Source organism: Euprymna scolopes, chromosome 22, assembly GCF_053919585.1.
Source record: "Euprymna scolopes isolate OS-2025 chromosome 22, ASM5391958v1, whole genome shotgun sequence".
In the NCBI taxonomy this organism is placed as follows: domain Eukaryota; kingdom Metazoa; phylum Mollusca; class Cephalopoda; order Sepiida; family Sepiolidae; genus Euprymna; species Euprymna scolopes.
Genome location: NC_136503.1, coordinates 112,335,740 through 112,357,264, shown reverse-complemented (window position 1 = coordinate 112,357,264; position 21,525 = coordinate 112,335,740). Strand labels below are relative to the sequence as shown.

Below are 21,525 nucleotides of genomic sequence, written 5' to 3'. Positions count from 1 at the left end.
GAATATGGTATGGATGGCACCTTAAGTGCTAAAGTTTACCAAAGTTTGCACTTTGTTGCCAAGAATACATATTCCATAATTTATGAGTTCAATAGTTCAGGATTTTGCAAAGCAGATACAAGTTCTAGAAACATGCGCACGTCGATCTTTTTAAAAATACATTAAAAATTTTACTTACTCTAAATTTGATGCAAGGCAGTCCTTTTTTTACGTTTTATTTCTTTTTAAAAGTTTAAAATTGAAATATTTTTTTTCTTTCTTGGGGAGTGGTATGGCTTAGATCGGAAAGTATATTTTTATCTTAATCTCAAAAGCTGAGAGTTTCCCATTTCAGTACATTTACGTGATGGCCTCGGTAACATGAAATATATTTCTTTACGCTTTTGTATCTTGTATACATAAAAAAAAAAAATTACTAACAAAGAAACACAGTATTGCGTGGGAGCATTAACTTGAGCAATTTTTGTTCTCTTTTTTCTTGAAATACATGTTACATTGTGTAGTAATACACGACTTTAAACATTGCACCAGGAGTTATTGTTGATCGCTATTATATTGTGGATTTCAATATCAGCAAACTAATATATCCGAGGTAAAATAATTAATCCAACAATGGGTTGGGTAAAACGAGGTTTGTTGCATGGATAGTGCAAAACAAGAATATATATCGAGGTCGATGTGTAAGAGTATGTCATCGACAACACGCATGAAGTTTCTTTCGTTTTCCCTCATCTGTATGTCAACTCTTCCTCTTCTATCTTTCTTTCAATCGTTGTCCCTCACGACCAGCTATCCAATTATTGTTTGAGGGGTGCTAAGTTTTTTCATTATAACAGTCCTCAATGTGAACAATTAACTGATGTTACGTTTTGGACAGAAACAGCTGTTGGCAAGTTAGTAGTTGCTCAGTAGAACATGACATTATTCAGAGTGGTAATGTAATGATTCCAGAGATGTTTTTTTTTTCTCTTTATGTGTGCATCTTTGGAATTTGTTACCATTTGATATTTATCCAGATAACTGCATTATCTATATATATATATATATATATATATATATATATATATATATATATTGATTTAGTAAGGTTTTTCTAATTTATTGCTTTTTGTCCATTTTTTTATCCTTTCTTTTTATCCTATTTTTCTTTTTTATGCATTTTTATCCTTTTTCGTTTTTTCCTTTTTTTATCCGTTTTTATCCTTTTTTCGTTTTTATCCCTTTTTTCGTTTTTATCCCTTTTTTCGTTTTTATCCCTTTTTTCGTTTTTATCCCTTTTTTCGTTTTTATCCCTTTTTTCGTTTTTATCCCTTTTTTCGTTTTTATCCCTTTTTTCGTTTTTATCCCTTTTTTCGTTTTTATCCCTTTTTTCGTTTTTATCCCTTTTTTCGTTTTTATCCCTTTTTTCGTTTTTATCCCTTTTTTCGTTTTTATCCCTTTTTTCGTTTTTATCCCTTTTTTCGTTTTTATCCCTTTTTTCGTTTTTATCCCTTTTTTCGTTTTTATCCCTTTTTTCGTTTTTATCCCTTTTTAACCGTTTTTACCCCCTTTTTAACCGTTTTTATCCCTTTTTAACCGTTTTTACCCCCTTTTTAACCGTTTTTATCCCCTTTTTAACCGTTTTTATCCCTTTTTAATCGTTTTTACCCCCTTTTTTATTCCTTTTTTATCCATTTTTTTTTTTTAATCCTTTCATTAACTTTCACTCCTAATTGATGCTTGGTTTCCTCTTTTCTATTCAGTTCCATCTTTTGTGTTTCCAGTAAATTTACAATTACTTTCCTCTGTCCCTTGGATTCTGTGATTTTCTGTTGCTTTCAAAGCCAAGCATGCTTTAATTCTTTCATTTAAAAGAAAAAGAAAAAGCAGGAAACAATTATTCTCAAATAAATTTGCTTGAGTTCACTGATGCATTCTGAGTAAAAAGAAGAGGATGTAAAAAAAAAAAAGAAAAGAAATAGATAAAACGAATAGAAAACAGAAAAATTAAACTGGTTTTATTCAATGAAGCTTGTTGGTTCAATTTGTATACAATTAGGTTTGCATGTGAATTGACTGGAATATAAAAGATGTGCTAAGCCAATACAGAGACTAGTGTAGACATTGGCTTTGCTTGGGAAGAATACAATTTATAGGATGTAATTTACATTGTGGGCTGAAAGTCTTGTTATTTATTAAATAAAAGGCAAGTTTCTGTATATCCAGCTAAAAGTAAAGAAAAACAAAAACTACAAAATAAAGACCCACAACGTTGGTATTTTCTTTATCAGAGTTGCCCTGGGTAAATAATATCTAAAATTTATTAAAAAAAAAAAAAATCATTCTGTGAGGGTCAACTGTACTATATATTTCGTCAGGGGGTGGGGCATTTTTTTCAGTGTTATGTACTAATTTGAAAAGAAAATGGTCATTAATTCCATGATGAATCTATTATCTTGAGGAGAGTTGTATATGTGTTTGTATGTCCAGTAAAGAGAGGAATGAGTTGGGAAGAAAAAGATAGAAAAGTATTAACAGAAATTCTGTTCGATTTGGACAACGTCAGGTAACCAAAATATATTGTGTACATGTTTGTATATTTACTTGACCCGCTGTATCAGTATATATAAAGTTATCTAGACGGATTTTCAAATTCAAACCCAAATAACATTTATGTTGACAAAGCTTTGCTTCTGACTAACCAACTTTTACTCGTTATTGGCAACATACTAAGGTTCTTCAATGGTGAATTAGTTCATGGAGTAGTAGACAAGTGCAACAACATGTTAGTAGAAATACAGACACAAACACATCAGTAAAGTTGAACCAAGATGATTCGTTAAATCATTAATTTGGTAAAATGATCTTTATTATTATATTCTTTCTCCACAAACTTTTGTTTTTTTTCCCCACATGTTTTTTCAACTGAACTATATTTCATCAGAGGGCAGGGCATTTTTTTCAGTGTTCTGTACTAATTTGGAAAGAAAATGCACACTAATTCTATGAAGAATAAGAGTTATGTATGTGTATGTCCAACTAAATAGGAATGAAATGGGTGGAGACGAGAGATAGAAGTTTTAACAGAAATGTTAAATTTTTATCCTAAGGTAACACTAGGTAACCCTGCTAGTCTATAATATAAAAGGCAATTGTCTGTATGTTTCTATGTCTGGCTAAAATTTAAAAGAAAAAACAAAAAAAAAAAAAAAAAAAACAATACCTACGAAGTTGGTATTTTCTTGATTAGTATCACCCTGGATGAATAATATCTCAAATTTAGGAAAAAATAAATTATTCTTTGACCTTAAACTGGCGTGTATTTCGTCAGAAAGGGTCAGTTTTCCAGCCAGATTATGCAATGTGTGTGTGTATCCACAAAAAAGGAATAGGCTGTGTGAATAAGAAAGAGGGGTGGAGAAAGGGAGGGAAGAAATAGAAGTTTTAATAGAAATATGTTACACTTTTGCTCTGGGTAAGGAATTGATAAGGATAGACATGAGGGATAAGTAAAGACTTGGAAATATTTTGTTTTTTACTGTTTGCAGATTTAATAAATAAAAGTCGTTTTATTTGTTCTTTAGTGTTCTAAAGTCTTTTTTTAAAATGGAATTGTATTGGACCGTCCTTAAAGAGGCTTAAAAACTTAATCTTTAAAATTTTCAAATATTGTTTCACAATGTTTCGGCCAATTGTAGCTCTGGCCTTCGTCAGGTGGTTAACGGCTATGGGATAGGAATGCTGCGTCTCTTAGCTGTATCTTCAGTAATTTAGTTAACCACCTGATAAAGGCCAAAGGAATAATTGGCCAAAACTTCATGAAACAACAACTATGGAGATGAGGATAACAGTCAGCAAATACCTTTTTATTATTTAAAAAAATAGATTTACACTTATGATGAGAAATGTTTTTTTCGAAAGTTTAAGCTTAAAAAGTTATGCAAATAAATGTTCAATTTTTTATATATTTGCTTTCTTTTTTTTTTTTTTTTCCCCCCCCCGCACTTTTCTATACCTTACCAGCAGGGAGACCCGACGTTGCTCGGGATTGAATAAGGATCAACAAATGTTCCACATTTCCAATTCTTTTATGATCATCAAATTAGTTCAGTTTTCAATTGAATCGATTATCTGCTCCAGTCAGGACCTACTGTGGTGCAACCAGAGGAAGCTTCACATACCTTCCTGCAGTGACTTGGTGACCTTGTACTCTAGAGAACCTACTGTTGATTTTCTGTAAATAATGGATTAAAGGTTATAATGCAAAAGTCAAGTATCATGGTTCAATCATGTTCTGAACAGAAACATTCATTTCAAATGTACCCGTCTTATCAAAGAACATAGTTGATTTTATGTCAAGTCCTTAGGCTTGTGCTGTGATAAAACTTCTCAAATGCAATTATGTAAGGTTGTATAAGGATGTTAACTTTGATCAAAATTGGGCTGTTCCTTCTTTAATCGAATTTATTCAGAGGCATTTTTATGCAAAACCTATCTAAGAACCCTTTCAGACACATAAGTATATTTGTGTGAAATTTCAAAAATATCGGCCCAGCTGTTTCAGAATCCATAGAGAGCTTACTCATGCAGACATCCACACAAAATGCGTTTTATATATAAGCAAATATATTAATAATCTATTTCCAATATTGAGCATTTATTTTACTATATTAGGAACTTTCCAGTATCTTTGGATAACAATCTAGAAGATATTTTTGAAAAAACAAAATATTGATAAACGCACACACACACGGGTGTGTGTGTGTGTGTGTGTGTATATATATATATATATATATATATATATATATATATATATATATATATATATATATATATATAATCAATGCCTCCGTTTAGTCTCGAAAGATGAAGGATACCCCCCTCTCTGTAGGGAGCAGCTGCACATATAATTGTGTGGCAAGGGTTGCGCAATCACCAACCACACCTCCCTGAATTGGCACTGCTTGAGTCCAGTAGCAAGAAGTTCAGGACGACTGGAAACAATGCCGAGATGAGTGGAGAGTACATACAGCACCTGGAAGTCCCAAATGGTCACCTATCTGGAACTGGCCAGGGTCATCGTTTATATATATATATATATATATATATATATATATATATATATATTAGCAAACCACCCAGCATTGCCCGGTCATGCAGTATACTTAAGCATGATATTTTAATTTCTGCAGATTATGAAATTAATCCGCTATTTATTATATATTATGAGGAATAATTTTCCTGGTGGACTAATTCACAAAAAATAATAAATAAGAATGATTCTGGTCTTCAAATTTCGTTTGTGTTTGTTTACAATATCAAGTCAGCTGATATTTGGGCTTGACGATCTTAAACATAGTCTTTCTTCTGTTATAGATAAAATGGAAGAATTTTTACGGCGGAATATTTTACATAACACTGGCCAATAAAAAGTTCTTCTTTCTTAGAAAGACTATTTTTAAGATCGGATTTTTTTTCGATTTTCGATACTTATCGGATGAATTTCTGTACAAAACATTTAAGAACACTGCCAGACATAAATTAAAAATAGGAAAAGCCGTTTTGGAACTTGTGAGAAGAAACTCTCACACATACAATGTGACTTTTTATATAATAGTGTATATATATATATATATATATATATATATATATTAGCGTGTGGATTTAGGCCGCAATTTTTCATTTTTTGCAAACATTGTTAGAAATAAATCTTCTGCTTGATTATACCTTCATTTTTTCAATTATCTTATTTTGAAAAATAAAATATTAGTTCCATACGTGTCATGAACGTTTTCGATTCTTTGTTGAATCATTATGAGGTAAAAAAAAAGCCCTTTTAATTTTAAAAGGTAGCTGAGAAACGGCTGCATGGATTGTATTATATTAAGCATTTTAAAATATTATTCCTGGTTTCATAGACAATATTATTAATTGTAGGTTGTTGAGCTTTGATAACTTTAACTATTGATATTATTTATATCCACGGTTTTTGTAAACTTCAATTTGTGTAAGATTATTTCAATAGCTGTTAATTCCAATGAAGACTCATCATCGAATAATGTTCGGATAATCTTGGATTAAAAACAGTGATGGCAGACTTTGCACTGAACTGAAGATTTTGTTGATACTGCTTGTAGAGATGCTGGAAGTCTTTTGAAAGCGCAAGCCGACGGCAGGACACCTGTCTTCAAATGGCACCGATATTTCCAAGGTTTCATTTAGAGAGGATGCTCATTCCAGGTGCGGCTCTTTGTCTATTTCCAGCACGGATGCTTGTAACAAGTTTAGGAATCGGACTCCTACGATTCAAAATATTTTGACTACCAGAACAGGCTGTCTGAGGATAACAACTTCCTGACTTGAATGCATCGGACATTGACATTTTTTTCCTTTCTCATTGCAAAACTCAATCATGTTCTGCAGAGTTAAAAACTACTTTCCTCTAAAAAACAAACCAAACACCATGAATAAATATATAATATAAAATATTGTCACTGGAATTTGGATGTCAATAAGTCTCCCCTAGGTCCCAGTTCTCTTTGCACTCATCCAGCTGAGGTCTGGTTGGTGCTTTCCCTCCTCGGTCTTTCCATCCTTCTTGACCGTCCTCACTTATTTGATGTGGCATCAGTTTATGGTGACACAAAAAAAAAAAAAAAAAAGAGGCGGGATGAGGGTAACTTGCAGTTTTCATGATTGCATGTGGTTGTTTGTGTTTTCTCTCTCTTTGGCAGTTTTTATATGATCAAATATATTAGTCTCTGCATTCAAGAGTTTTCCTTAGTATTTCATCCGTTTTCATTATTTTCATCTGATGTATCTTATCAGTCATCCCTCTCATTCCAATCTTTCCCATTCTATTTCCAAAGGTTTTCAGTATTGTTTCTAGTACTCCTTATTATTGCAAAATCAAAAGGTTTAAGCTCAGACGCCGACTTTGACTCCCAGGATTTAAAAATATCCGACTCTGTCTCCTTATCTTAGTCTTTTAATATTCAGGAACTGTTGATTCTTCAGAGATTAAAAGATCTGACTGATTCCTAGCAGTCTTATGAGTTTGTTTCTTTCCGAAATCTTTGACTTTATGACCCTGCTCGAAACTACTTTGACTCTTTAGAAAAAAGATGTGACAAGTTTGTAATGTAGTGATTGCAAAATTAGCAAGCAAGGGAAGATGTGTCTGACCCACAAAAATGCCTGAGCAGTTCCTGTTAGTATTTCCCAGTAAGGGCCCTTCTGGTAATTACCTATAAACTTACGTCTTAAAGAGGAAAGGTAAAGCCTGGGAGGGTGGACCTCCTAGAACTGTCCCAAACCATACCACTGCTCGACAACTTCAAGGTCATTCCCTACTCAAAAATAGTCCTGACTGTCAGACTGATTGCCAAGGACGTATTAGTGATTGAATGCATTAATAAAACTTACTCGTGCTCTGCAAAAACAAATATTACTTCTCAATTAACTTTGGAGGAATTTTCTGCCATGTGAAAAATAAGATATACAAATAATTTTCTCTATTAAAATGGTGAAGCAATTCTGAATTTTCTTAAACTGCACTGTAATCCCACAAGCCGTCATTTCTTCTCTGGCACATTTTTGGATTCCACTGAAATTTGACCGATTATTTTTCTGTCTCTTGAAATGGCCGCCTTTCAAAAAAGCTATGTAAACAAGTAGATGCATTGTGGTTCCACTGCGGGTGTCTATGGAATCAAGAGGTTGGCAGTGACCGATAAATTCCATAACTTAGAATAACCAACGCCTTTTGATCTCCTGGGGTTGGACTCTGGTTCTTACACTTAGACATTCGGACAGGTCATTAAGAATGACTATTTGTTTATTATCAGTAAGTTATGTAAGGATATTAAAGTTACAGACCTGTCTTTTTTTTTTTTTTTTTTTTTTCTGTCATGCAGAAAATTAAAATATATACACACACACACACACACACACACACACACACACACACACACACACAAAGATACAAAGTTTTCAAGACTTTCACATCTATTAATGGAAATTTGGTATTTTGTCTCTCTGGAGCAGAAACTATGCTATTACTCTTTTAATGCTCAATTTAAAGGGAGGGTGTAGTGTAGTATCTGTTCTGTTGTCATGAGACTAGCCTCCCAAGCATTACCATCCTCTTTTGGGATGGATCAGTGTAGTATTTATCCATTTATCATAATACCATACTCCCAAACATTAACTTTCTACTTATTTTTGAGGGAGTGAGAGTGTACTATATGTTCTCTTGTCATTAGATCATCCTTTCAGGTATTACCTCCTCCATTGTGGGGTTGTAGCATATGTTAATGTTTAATATATTTACCAGTAAAAATATGCAACCAGAAATTTTAATAACAATAATATTTATATATATATATAAATGAGAATGTGTGTGAGAGGACACTTCTCAACCTATATACTAAACAAACTTTTTATCTACAGACTTGAAAGTTGGTATATAGGGTATTCAGACATGTGAAAAACTTTAATCAGTTTTCATCTGGAAAAAGGGCTGTTAAGGGGGTACAAAATTGAAAAATTGGTACTTGGGTGTTGGGGTCATCAGATTTTTATGTTAACTATTTCATGACTGCGCATGCGAGAATTGTTCACATGACAGCTTCTTTATGTTAAGAATAAGTAGGTTTGAAAACATTTTTTAAAGGTAGAAAGCTGGCCTAATGGTTATCATACTTGACTCCCTATCTTTAGCTTTTGGTTTCAATCTCGGTTTTATTTTTGTTTTTTTTATACAAGAATTGAACTGTTTAGAAAACATATTTGCATGCACATATCTCAGGTTCTGCACAAATCAAAATATTTTATGCTTATTTTATGAGTGGGCAACGTCGGGCGGGTTGCTATTTAATAATAAAATTGATTCATGTTAAGTTAGTACTACAATGTAATTAACTAGCTTTCCCTATCCGACATTGCCCGCAAAAACGAAAAGGGTGTGAATAAACATATAAAAGATTTTAAAAAAGAAAATGAAAACAAAACAAAAAAAAATTCATAATTTCTATTATTTGCAGTATTCAAACTACTGTTATCTTGAGTGTTATTTTCACATTTCGGTTTATATAACCTCTGACCTTCTTCAGGCGTATCTTGTCGAACTCAAGGAATCTGCACAGAATTTTTATTCCATGGGGGTAGCATACTCTTGTTTCGTCAGCCATGACTGGGTAGAAGGCTTAAGTAATTTGCAATTATATTTTGAGCATCGCCTGCACTGAGGATTGAACTCTCAGCCTTCAGAAGCGTGTAACTTACAATTGCATTATACCATGTACTTTATCCACTACATCACGAATCCTCAGCTAAAAGATTCAGAAACATAAAGTTAACAATGCATTTACACCCACCCCACCCACATACATATACAGTCTGTCAAAGTAAAACATCGATTGTAACTTAAAAAGAATTAAAAAAAAAAGTTGCTTGTTTGAAGTTAGAACAGACATCAAAATATTGAATTTCAATTTAGACCAATGGTACCTACTTGTCATGTCGAAATTAGTAAAATATTCAAAAATTACAAAAAAAAAAAAAAAAAGTGAAATAGAAAATTGTTAATGAAAATAGTTTTTGAAGTAAATTACAAATAATACTTAAATAATAAACAGGGGAGGTAACCGCAGTCTGTCTTGTTACATTTTCATCAAAAATGATGTTGGTCAATGAATTGTGAAATCGTGAAAGTACATGTTTTATGTGATAATGCAGTAATGTTACTAACCAGGGCTCTACAGACAAATTTCTTAAGTTGACCATTGACAACTAGATATTTTTTTTTACTAACCAAATAGAAAACTTACTAGCCAAACCCACATGATTTTTGGAATATGACATCTTCATTTTGTAACGAGTATGTACATAAATTAAAAAATTTTTTTTAATACATGTAAATCTGAATATGCACTGAATTTTATGTTAGAATTTGAAGGTCTAAAAATTCAAATTTTTTTCAGATTTTTTTTTTATTAGCTTTCATTAAAAAGAAGTACATTGTTCTATTAAATTTTTTTATTTCAAAATAAAAATAGATTGAAAATACATTTTCACTCATGAGCTTTGGAAGATTTTGATGAAAAAAAAGAACATAATTGCTAAAAGATAAGCGTATTATTATTTCTAGTTACCACTTAAAAAAAAAAAAAATCACTTGCAAATTGCGACTCTTTCACTCGCAATGTGAATCCCTGCTAATTGCGACATGACTATTAAATAGATAACATTGCTTTTAGTCGAAATTATTATAAAAATTAAGCAGATAACATTAGTTTTTAATGGAAATTCAATTTTAGGACCTTTGATTTCCGTTCTTATTCCAAAGAAGTGATAGTTCTGGATATGACCTTAAACTATATCCAATGGTGAGACCCCAGCCTGCGGGCTTTGGAGAGTGTGAAGCCACCCCTTAATTGCTATTGCTCCCAGGTCCACTCTGACCCGGAGTGGTAGTACCTGTTAGGGCCCCAACTATGGGTTAAATAGAAACTGACTTGAAAAAAAAAAAACAAATATATTCTATTAAAAACTCTCTTCCAAATCACTGGATTCGGCATTAAATGACTTGAAAAGGATTCATGTGCCATAAAACAACCAACCAAAGGAGCGAAATAAAATAAAAAAAATAAGTAGGCCAAATAACTATGCTCTGTTCTCTGCAGTTCTAGAAGGTTCGCACTCCCAGGCTTTGCTTTCTCTTGAGAAGGGGGTTAGTTTATTGCTAATTGTGTGAGACGCCCATACTGGGGAATGCTGACGCGGCTGTCCGGGCACTTTTTGCAGGTCAGATTACATCTCCTCGGGACTTTTCAATCCCACTTTCCAACCTTGGTGTCACAGTTCTTGCAGTGGGAAAGAACTCGGTACCTTTATTTATGGTGTCATTGGTTTAACTCCTAACTTTCTTTGTCTGTGCCCCCCCCCCCAAAATGCGTTGGCTTACGATCTTATCTTCCGGATATAGGAAAAGTGGACATCAGTTCCCAACCTATTAAATTTTTCCTAATCAGCAGGAGGGTCAAAAGAAAAAAAAATCTTCTGTTGTTCGTCATCATCGTCACCACTTGCTGAGATTTCTCAGTGTTTGAGAAACTACCTTTTTGTTTGGATCTTTATAATTATTGTCAAAAAAAAAGTATATCTCACCAGTTTTCACGCTAATATTCATAGAAAATCATAAAATTTTGTCAATTTAATTTTTCATATATAATTTTTATTATTTATGATGACCTAAAGAAATAACGAAAACATCAACTATTGACTCTTTAGAGTGGAGAATTTTTTTTTTGTTTTCAAAATTCATTTCAAGTAGTTAGAGATTGTCTGACTTTCTATTTGCTTTCTTGCTTTTCTCTCACCATATGAAATGGTTTTGTTTAGCTCCTAGAAAAGTGCTGGTTTTTACTAACTTATTTGTGACAGAATGGATTTATATACATATATATACAAATAAATACACACTGGTGTTTATTATAGAGTGAAGGATAAGATTAATGTTAAAACGTTGCGTATTTAAAAAAAAAAAAAAAAGAATTGTTGTTGTTAACTAAATTTTTTTTTTCTTTTTTTTTTTTTTTTTTGCAGGTAAGTGAATTCTATTGGATTTAATACCTTTTTCTATTTAATCAACCGAGTGAAGGTAGGAAATGTTTTCATTAATGTTACAGCAAAACTAATCAGGTAAATAGTTATGTATGTATGTATGCTCATTAATATAGGAAATGAAATGAAAAATTTAGTCTCTCTCTGACTCACATCTCTTTAAATGAACTGAAATTTTGAATTGAATATTTAAATATGTTATCGATAATATAAATCGCATCTGTCTGTTTAAATGTATGTTTGCCTAAAACTTTTGACAGAGGTGACGGATTTCCACGAGATCAGTATCATTTTGAAGCTCTCTGATGACAAATATCGGAAAATTGGCCCAAAACATTAATTCCTTCACTGTGGGCAGTTTTTTTTACAAGGAGTCGATTTTTTGCAAGCCATTTTTGCAAGTCATTGTATCGGTTGGATTGACTGCCTAATTTTAACGTTCCGAACTTCTGGTCACGTCATGGCGTAGCAGTAAGACGTCAAATTTTCTTTCACTTTCTTTTCTGCCTTCGCATCATGGGTTCGAGCCTGCCTGCTTGCCTACTTACTACCACTTTTTTTTTTTTTTGCTCAACACACACCTCCAAACACCCGGGCAGGCTAATAGTATATATTTCTTATCTTTTAGTCTAACTAGATTCCAGGATAAGAATTCATCTAGTCTGGAGGAGTATCCAGCTTTGTGTTGTCACTTGAAGTAACATCACTTGGAGAACGTGCACCATTTCTTGTGGGTTAGTCATAACGAGGAAATCTTATTTGGGCTGTGAATATCATATGATTTTAAATATTTAGTCGGGTTTTACTTGTAATAAAAATTATCCTCATGCCAGGTTGTCCTGACAAACCCATTTTCAGAGCAAAGGCATAGCTAGAAAGGACCGAGAGGGGTGGGGGTCCAAACTTTTGTGGCAAACATTTTACAAAATATATTTCATTACAGGAAAATTTCATTTTGTTTTTTTTTTGTTTTTTTTTTTTATAATTAAAAATTTCAATTAATGCTCATTGAATGTTCTTATAACGTAAAATTAAAATATTTTGATTTATGAAAATTTTTTTTATAATTACTTTGTCAAATTACTCTACCTGATTTATAAACGCAATTTTTGGGTTGCCCTAATTATAACTTTTCATAGTTTTGTTTATTTATTTATTTTTTTTGTTAAGCTTTGGTACCGTTTGCCACATTCTGTTGTAATTAAATACTTAGAGATGTACAAAAAAAAAAAGAAAGAAAATTAAATATTTTGAACGAAATGAATCCAACCCTGCAAAGTTCACCTATAGGTAGGTAAACTTTGAGGCGTTACTGTGAAATGGCAGGCAAAATAGATTTGCAAGCAGTAAATAATTTCCCAATTAGCAGGTAAATTATTTATAACAAGACAAATGCCGGCATGCCTATCTCTGGCTGTCCTACTGGCGCTTTAAATTAGGGGAAAAATATTCAGTTGACTTCTCGGGGAGGAGGGTCCAAAAAGCATGGAAAATACTGTTGGCTACACCCTTGGTATAGAAAATATGCATAAAATATTAGGTTCAGGGTATGTTTATATTTTGGTGAGGTGGGAGAATAACTGAGTGGAGAGGGCGTTATATGTCGTAAAGTATTTGTATCTGTCAAAGATAGATTTTCTGAATCAGCGTCATTTTTAAGGAAGGTTAACGTTGGAGTTTAGGTAAAAATTTATCTTTTCTTCAAAGAAAAAAGTACAACTCGTGTAAAACATACAATGGAGATATTATATATTTATTTATAGAATAAGTATAGCATACATGCAGCAAACATGGGTTCAGGGTATGGTATTTTTGTTTTCGATACTCTGAATAGTGTTGTGTAGGCATTCAAGTTTTCTCAATATCTTTTATGTGGGTTGCAGTTTTATATTTGTGATGTTTTGATTTTAAAGATTAGCATATTTTTCCTGGATATACAGGGTGACCCCCCCCCCCAAAAAAAAAAACAGGACATTCAATTGTCTTGCTGAGCATTTTACAGTCAACGGAGAACAAAAAGGCCAAAGACCCTAATGTTTTGATGTGATGTTTTGAATATAATAAACTAGCTATGACCAAAATTTCATTTCATTCGGACACAACACTAAGAAACGGGGCCTAATTAGAGTTGGGGCCCGTTTTTTTTTTTTGGGGGGGGGGGTCACCTTGTATGAATTAAAGATGTTTCTTTTTTTTTATGGACAAAATTGACACCTATACATATGAAAATAGAAAAACCCACTGTTTATAAAGCGTTGTGATGTTGAAGTTCAAAAAAAATATGATTAAAAAGACCAGACAAGTGCAAAAGGTTTTTTTTTTTTTTTTTTTTTTTTTTTTTTTTATATATATATATATATATATATATATATATATATATATATATTATCAGTGGATAATTACATTTTAAAAATAATATATATATATATATATATATATATATATATTCATTAAAACGAAATTTGAAAATAAAAATGTCTGAATTTTACTGATAGAGGCTCTTTTAAGAGTCAAAAATTTTAAGTTTTAAATATATTTATTAAAACAAAATTCTGCACTTGTCTAGTCTTTTTAATCATATTTTGAACAATATTTTGCGTAATGAGAAAAACGCTGGTAAAAAAAAAAAAAACAAATCTTAAGATATTTTATTTGTTTGTCATTTTCCATCATATATTCTCTTTTTAGCTTGCCAATTTTAACCGATTCGGACTCCTGAAACTTTAAGGGCTGACTGACTCATTTGCTCTAACTCGGACTCCACAGTCAATTTTAAGCCCTTCCTTCCGTTGTTATATATTATTTATGGTGTTTGGCAATCATTATTGTGAATTCAAGATGTTTTAATAATTTATTGAGGAAATCTAAAAAAAAAAAAAAAAAAAGTGTTAAAAACGTCCAACTAAAAATAAAATTTCATCATTAAAAAATTCTTTTCATTATGTATCATGTTCTTTTTCTTAGTTCTAATATTTTAAAGGCAATAAATTTACTTGGGCTATCCAGTCATAGTTCTAAGACTTATCCTGTTGCTCAGCAGCAAACTATATAACCAATGATAACATTTGACTTGGGCAAAAGTTTTGACCATTTTAAAAACAAAAGTGCATTCTTCTTGGTATACAAGGATTGTTCCAAAAGTAAAGCCTCCTATGTTTTTAACTCAGAAAGTTGAAGAACTATGAATATGGGAGTGATACCATTAAAGTAAGCAACCTTTTGTTTTTTAGAGCTTTTCTTTTTTTTTTAATATAATAACCCCCATTCTCAAAACCCTTTTGCCAGGAATTTAATGATGCATCTCTGCTTCTCAGGCATGTCCATGATAAGCGTTGCTTTCTTAGAGTCTGACACCGTTAATATTTGCAACAGAGATAAACCTTTCAGGACATGACTGTATAAGTTTGATAACAATACAACTTGCAATCCTCTCTGATCCATTCCAGCAGAATAATAATAATTAAAAAAAAAAAAAAAGGTTTTGGAACGCCCTTCATATTTTTTATGAAAATGTTTTAAAAGCTTCTCCTTTTCCTACAAACTTAGAAATCTTTTGTGAAAAGGCCATTAAACTCTTGAGAAAAACAGTTTTCAGATAAAGTTGCAGAAAATAGTTTGCTAAGTGAAAAAGATAAGATCTGTTTCTTTCTCCTAAGAATGGTAAATGCACATCGTTCATAAATATACTCGGGGAGAAAAACAAACAAAACAAAAAAAAACTTGAGTGCGTCCTTGAAGTTGGACTGTCAGTTAAGCAGCGTCTTGATGACAAGTCTGCACAAATGCCCTGCTTTCTAACTAAAGAGCGGATTATATTGGCGCATGCAGTTCCACTTGATGTGTTACGTTTCATGGGTGGACGGCAGCAATCTGCTTTGTGCACTACTTGAGGATCATAGTTAATGAGATGGAATGATTGTCGGTTGAGTGAAGAATATTATGAGAGGATGTAAAATGATTAATGGAATAAACAGTTTAATTTGCATATGGGACGGTTTATTATAAGTATTTGTTGACATTGGATTTCAAGGCGACCATGTTGTTGTCTGCAGGGAAGTGGTCCTGTAATATCATCCTTACTCAAGGATACAAGAGTTACAAATATGTAATGATGGTTGGAGGCTGTATATTATGAGAGAATTGAAAATGATTAATCTAATGCACTAGGTTTGATTATTTATGGGGGAGGGTTTACGACAAGTATTTGTTGGCATAAGATTTGAAGATTATGTTGTAATCTGCTGGAAAGCTCCTGTATTAATGTTCCACAAGCAAAAAAGCTTTTACAAAGAAACTCTTTTCATGGGAATCGGTACTTGTGCAGATTTTGAACTGAATATATCTAAGAGTTTGCTCAGTTTTTCCTGAACCATGATATTTTTGCCCCCGAAACATATTTGTCCGAACCAGATTTTTGCAGAGCATCACCGATTATCAAATCTTAACACTGGTACGAAACAGAAATAGTAAATGGAAATCGTAGAAACAAAAACAAAAAAAAAAAAACGACCTACCGTAATTTTCTTTTATTATTCATTTAATGTTTCATTGCAAACATTTTTTATGCAGGTTACTATAACTATTTGTTTTTTTTTGTATGTTTTTATTTTCATTTTTGATAGATAATGTTTAGCAAACAAGATTTTTTTTTTTTTCTAAACAGATTTTTTTTTCTTTTGAATTTGAAAGCTTTTCGGTTTCAAAGAAACAATATTTTCTTTTAAGTATTTTTTTTTTTTTTTTTTTTTGTCAAGGAAAATTAAGGAAAAGATTTGTGCACTTGCAACCACATCTGTCGCTTACGGAGCAATGATGCATCTAATGCCACATGTAATGCATTTCTGTTTGGGATTCGATTTATTTCTTATATTGACAAAAAAATACTACTACTTCTTTGTGTGTCTAACATTGATAAATCTATAGTGCTATTAGTTTTCATGCTTTCCATGTAATATCTAGTTTTATTATATTTTTCTTCCAATATTTATCCAAAAGTAGTCTGCTCGTTGCTGTGCATTGTGATTGACTGATTACAAGCAAAACTAAGCGGTTGACGTCATGATCTGGGCAAAGCCGAGCAGACACTTAGATATGTATGATTCAAAATCTGCACAAGTACCTGGGAATCTGTTGCATTTCTCCTGTACTTAAAAAAAAAAAAAAAAAAAAATAGCCAGTGACTGTATTTTCTATTTGCTAACCTATTTGCAGTCGGTTTCAATCAACGATTATTTTATTTCTGACAATCCACCATTCAGCATTAATAACCTGAAAAGAATTCATATGCCATAAAACCCAACACCACCAAACCAAACTTCTGAAATCAAGTCTCAAACTATTACAATGGAGAGACTGAGCTGGGTGACTTGGATAGCCAAGAATTTGGACTGGGGATGAGGGAAAGACCCTATATTTTGTGCATCTGATACTGTGAGAACAATATCTATATATACAAAGGGTGTGTGTGTGTGTTTGTATGTCTCGCAAAAACTTTTGACACACGCGACAGATCCTCACGAGATCAGTAATTTTTTGAAGCTCGATCCTTTGCACGACAAATATTGGCCATAAAACATTCATTCCTTCACGCTCAACTAGGCAGTTTTTTTACCAGGAGGGATCGGATTTTTGCGTTGCCATTTTTGCAAGTCATCGTATTGGTTGGATTGACTTAATTTCAATGTTCCGAACTTCCGCTCGGACAATGAAGACATAGGCAAACACATTTTTTTTTTTTCTCCTCCTTTGCATTAGTTTCGAGCCTGCTTACCAAACTTTTTTTTTTCTCTCTCTCTCTCTCTCCACCTAAACTGTCTACTGTTGTTTCGCCCTCACCACTACTACCAATTTATATATATTTTTAATTCACCCCCCCCCCCCTTTCGTTTCCTTTTTGTCCTTTAGTCCTTGCATTCCATGAGTGATCTTTCTGACAACGGGGGAAAGAATGGCTGTTTTCTGGGTTGAAATCTACCAAAACTTATTTTTTTAAATTTAATTTTTTTAAGTCTCTTACGTAAGTGGCTTCATGCCTTGTCTGGAGTGATTTCCATTAAAAAAAAAAAAATCAGTTTCAACTGCCAAATTTTACAAAGCCTCTGTGAATATATCTGAAACTGAACATGCTCATTTCTTCTACTTTTTTGTCATCCATATGCTACACACACACACACACCCACACCCACACACACACCCACCCACACACCCACACACGTCTTCAGACATAATCTTTAGCAATAATAATTAATATGTATGGGAAAATCCTTTTGCCATCAAATAATAGTACTAATATCATCTTACGAACGAGATAAACGATTGAACAAGAGAAATAAATTGTGTAATTCAGTAGGAAATGGACAAAGAATTTCAGTTTATTCCCAATTTTCTAGCCTCCCCGAACTTTTGAATGTCAAAGTTCATCTCTATCTTCTGCTGTATATCCCCAAGATATGGAATGGAAAACTATTGCAACCAGATCCGTACACAACGAAGATGTATCATGAATTTCACAACTTTACCAGATGCCATACTGATCACCCACCCACGTGTCACCACGCATATCAGCCTCCATATCACAGTTCACACATGTCTTAACATTGTATGTAGGCGACATATGTAATATGATAGGTGTACAGCTGGCTGTTGAAATGAGGGCAGGATAGAACAATGCTAATAAAATGCTGAAGTCAAGACAGTCGTAGCATAAACAAACACAGTTGAGGTGATTTTTACCCAGCAAAGTTGTTTGTATATCTAGCTGAGTTGCCTTTTTTATGCTACACAGGTTGAGTGAATCCAACTGTTCACAAGACAGAAGGTTATAAAAGTAAACAGACTCTGGTAATGGGGAAATATAACTCAACAGAGTCGGTAGGTAGATTTGTTGGCAGTAGTGAAACGTCGACCAAGTGTAATAGAAGCAAGCCATTAATTTGTAGTAAAGAGAAAGTCTGGCATTTAGGTGTTCTAGTACACTGGTAAAAGAGAAACAGTCTGCTTGATGATTACTTCCGGTTTGGAAATGTGAAATTAACAAGTGGTGGTTATCAAAACCTGTTACCTATTACAGGAAGAGTGTTCTGAAAGTAATCTCTTATTTATTTATTTCTTTTATTTTTATTTTTTTTATTCCCCCAGAATGTATTGCAAACTGCATTATTATGACTGAACTTAGGCATTCGTAACCTGAAAGTTTCATCTCCCTGTTGCAGATATTGACAGTGTGAGACTCCTGCCATGGACGTGGGTCAGGAGCAGAGATGGATCATTGGATTCCTGGCAAAATTGCATTGAGAATGGTGATGATTATGTAGAAAAATAAATTCTGAAGAACAATAGATCACTCGTTTTAATGGTATCTCTCCTGTCTTTATAGCTCTTTAATTTTCTGAGTAAAGAAGAAAAAAGAAAAAAAAGGAGGCTTTACTTTTGGAATGGCACTCATATTTTAGGTTGGATAATTTGTTTACACTGTTTTTCTTTTTAATTAATACATAAGAAAACGAAACTTTTTTTGTTTATTAATTTATTTATTGCGGACTATTATCCTCCTCTTTTTAGTTGTTTCACGACTATTCAACCTACTATTCCTCTGGCCTTCGTCAGGTGGTAACCGCGACGGGATAGGAACTCTGAATCTCCTAACTGCATTTTCAACAATTACTGCCTTCCATAGTTGTTTTTATTTGTTTTTTCTTTTTAATATAGGGTAAATGCTGGGCAAAAACTAAGTACTAAAAAAGTATTTAGTTCCTGTTCAGAATTTCCAATTAAGTTTTTTAATCTAATAAATTTTTTTCTTTTTTTTTTTTTTTTTTACAATTGGCGGAAGCCATTGTTATTTGCCTGATTTTATTTCTTTTTCTCTTGAGTTTTTGCTATATAATTTATTTTCATTTTCCTCCATTCATCCTTTTGTTTAATTCTTTCTTGTTTAGCTACTAAGAGAAAATTGTACAGCATGCCTTTTATTTTATTTTTCATCGTGTTTCTCTATCGAGTTGTCTTTTGTATAATTTTATGGAATTTATTTGTAACCTATAATTTTGTCAGAAAAATTTACTGCCCTATCCCTTATCTTTATAAAATAATTTGTATTAAAGAAAAAATGAAAATCTAGCAAGTTTAGTTTTTATTATTGAAAACACCTGTTTAATAGAGGCCCTGGTTTATTATATAACTGGAATTTTGTTGCTCGACCTGGACATGTGACTGGGATAATGCTTTTCAGCGTGGACCATGAAGGTATTTAGTTAACTCTCGTTGCAAAAATTGACGCCAAAGTCAGAAAGCGGGATTGAGAAGTCAGTGCCCTCGTGGAGGGACACTCTTACCTGTAAAATGTGCCTGGGCAACCCCGTCAGCATTCCCCAGTAAGGGCGTCTCAGGCGATTAGCAATAAACTAACCCCCTTCTCAAAGAGAGAAGGCAAAGCCTGGCTGGATGGACCCTCTAGAACTGCGCAGGAACAGTATTACACCACAATAAACAGGAACCAGGTCATTACAAGAATGGTCTAATCTCTGTTGATTTTGGGGGTTGAGGATAAAGATCCTGGGCTGAGTTCAGTGTTGACCATGGATCTGAATATTATATTCCCAAGTTGCATCAAAAATTGTTGACTCACTTGCACACAAAAACAAAAATCGTTGGAAAGGTATAAATTTACCGTTCTGTTTTGACAAACAGTTTTAATAAGACTAAGAGGGCATGTAACGGCTGCAGTTACTATATAGAAGTGTTGATGAAATACATGAGCTGTACATTTGTTGATCTACTATATAGCTTTCATACTTGTCAACTCCTTACATCAAGTGGCTTCGTGCCTTGTTTCAAGCACCTCCCCCCCCCCAAAAAAAAAAATTAATACAACATAACAGGGCTCTACGGACAAATTTATTTTTAGTTGACCTTTGACAACTAAATATTTTTGTTTACTAGCCAAATAGAAAAGTTACTAGCCAAACCCATATGATTTTTAGAATATGACCTCTTCATTCTGTGTCAAGTATGTACATCAAAGATTTTTCTGTGTGTGAGAAAGTTTCATAGGAGTATGAAATTCACAAGCGGTCCCCAGTCGCATGTATATCCTTGTTAGGGGAGATGACGACATTAGGTTTTTGCAACTTTTGCAGGGAGGTGTCGACGTCCTCCTACATACAGCACCTGGAATTCCCAAATTGGTCACCCATTTTAGTAATGACCAGGCTCAACGTTGCTTAACTTTGATGATCTGACAGGAACCGGTGTGTCAACGTGATTATGCCGTATATGAAAAAAAAATTTTATGTTGATACTTGAAGGTATAAACATTCTAATTTCTTCAGATATTTTTTTTAAAAAAAAGAGTATATTGTTCTATTAAACTTTTATTGTTTTAAATAATTTGACTTTGTTCGTTTTATAAAAAAAAAAAGTTGAAAAGATATTTTTCACTCAGTAGTGAGCTTTGGAAGATTGTCAGTGAAAGAAATACAATCGCCAAAAGATAAGCGTTTCATTATTTCTAGTCGCCATTTTGAAAAAAAACATCGCAAATGTGACTGTTTCACTTGCAATGTAGAGCCCTGCATAATCATGTTGACACCTCAGTTCTCTTCAGATCGTCAAAGTTAAGTAACATTGATCATGGTTAATACCAGATGTGTGACCCTTACCAGGTGCCTTCCTTCAAGAACTGCAAAAACCTAACATTGTCGTTTCCCTTGATTGAAATATACATACCATCTGTGAATTGAATATTCCCTTGATACTTCCTCCTTCAGAAGAAACCGATTTCATGTGCTCAGGATTAATGCCACTGATTATCTATCTGCATATAATTACTGCTTGTTTGCTGCTGATTTTGCTATTGTATCCCTGTTTCACACACTAATTAACCGATCATTAATTTTAGAACACCGCTACTTGACATAATGA

At 33.0% G+C, this 21,525-nt stretch overlaps 1 protein-coding gene and 1 pseudogene across 1 annotated transcript in view; one reads left to right on the top strand and one right to left on the bottom strand.

Moving 5' to 3' along the window:
* Positions 1 to 21,525, top strand: part of LOC145243653 (SLIT-ROBO Rho GTPase-activating protein 1-like) — a 559,174-nt gene that overhangs the window by 46,796 nt on the left and 490,853 nt on the right. The window lies entirely within an intron of this gene.
* Positions 20,761 to 20,879, bottom strand: LOC145244003 (5S ribosomal RNA; annotated as a pseudogene).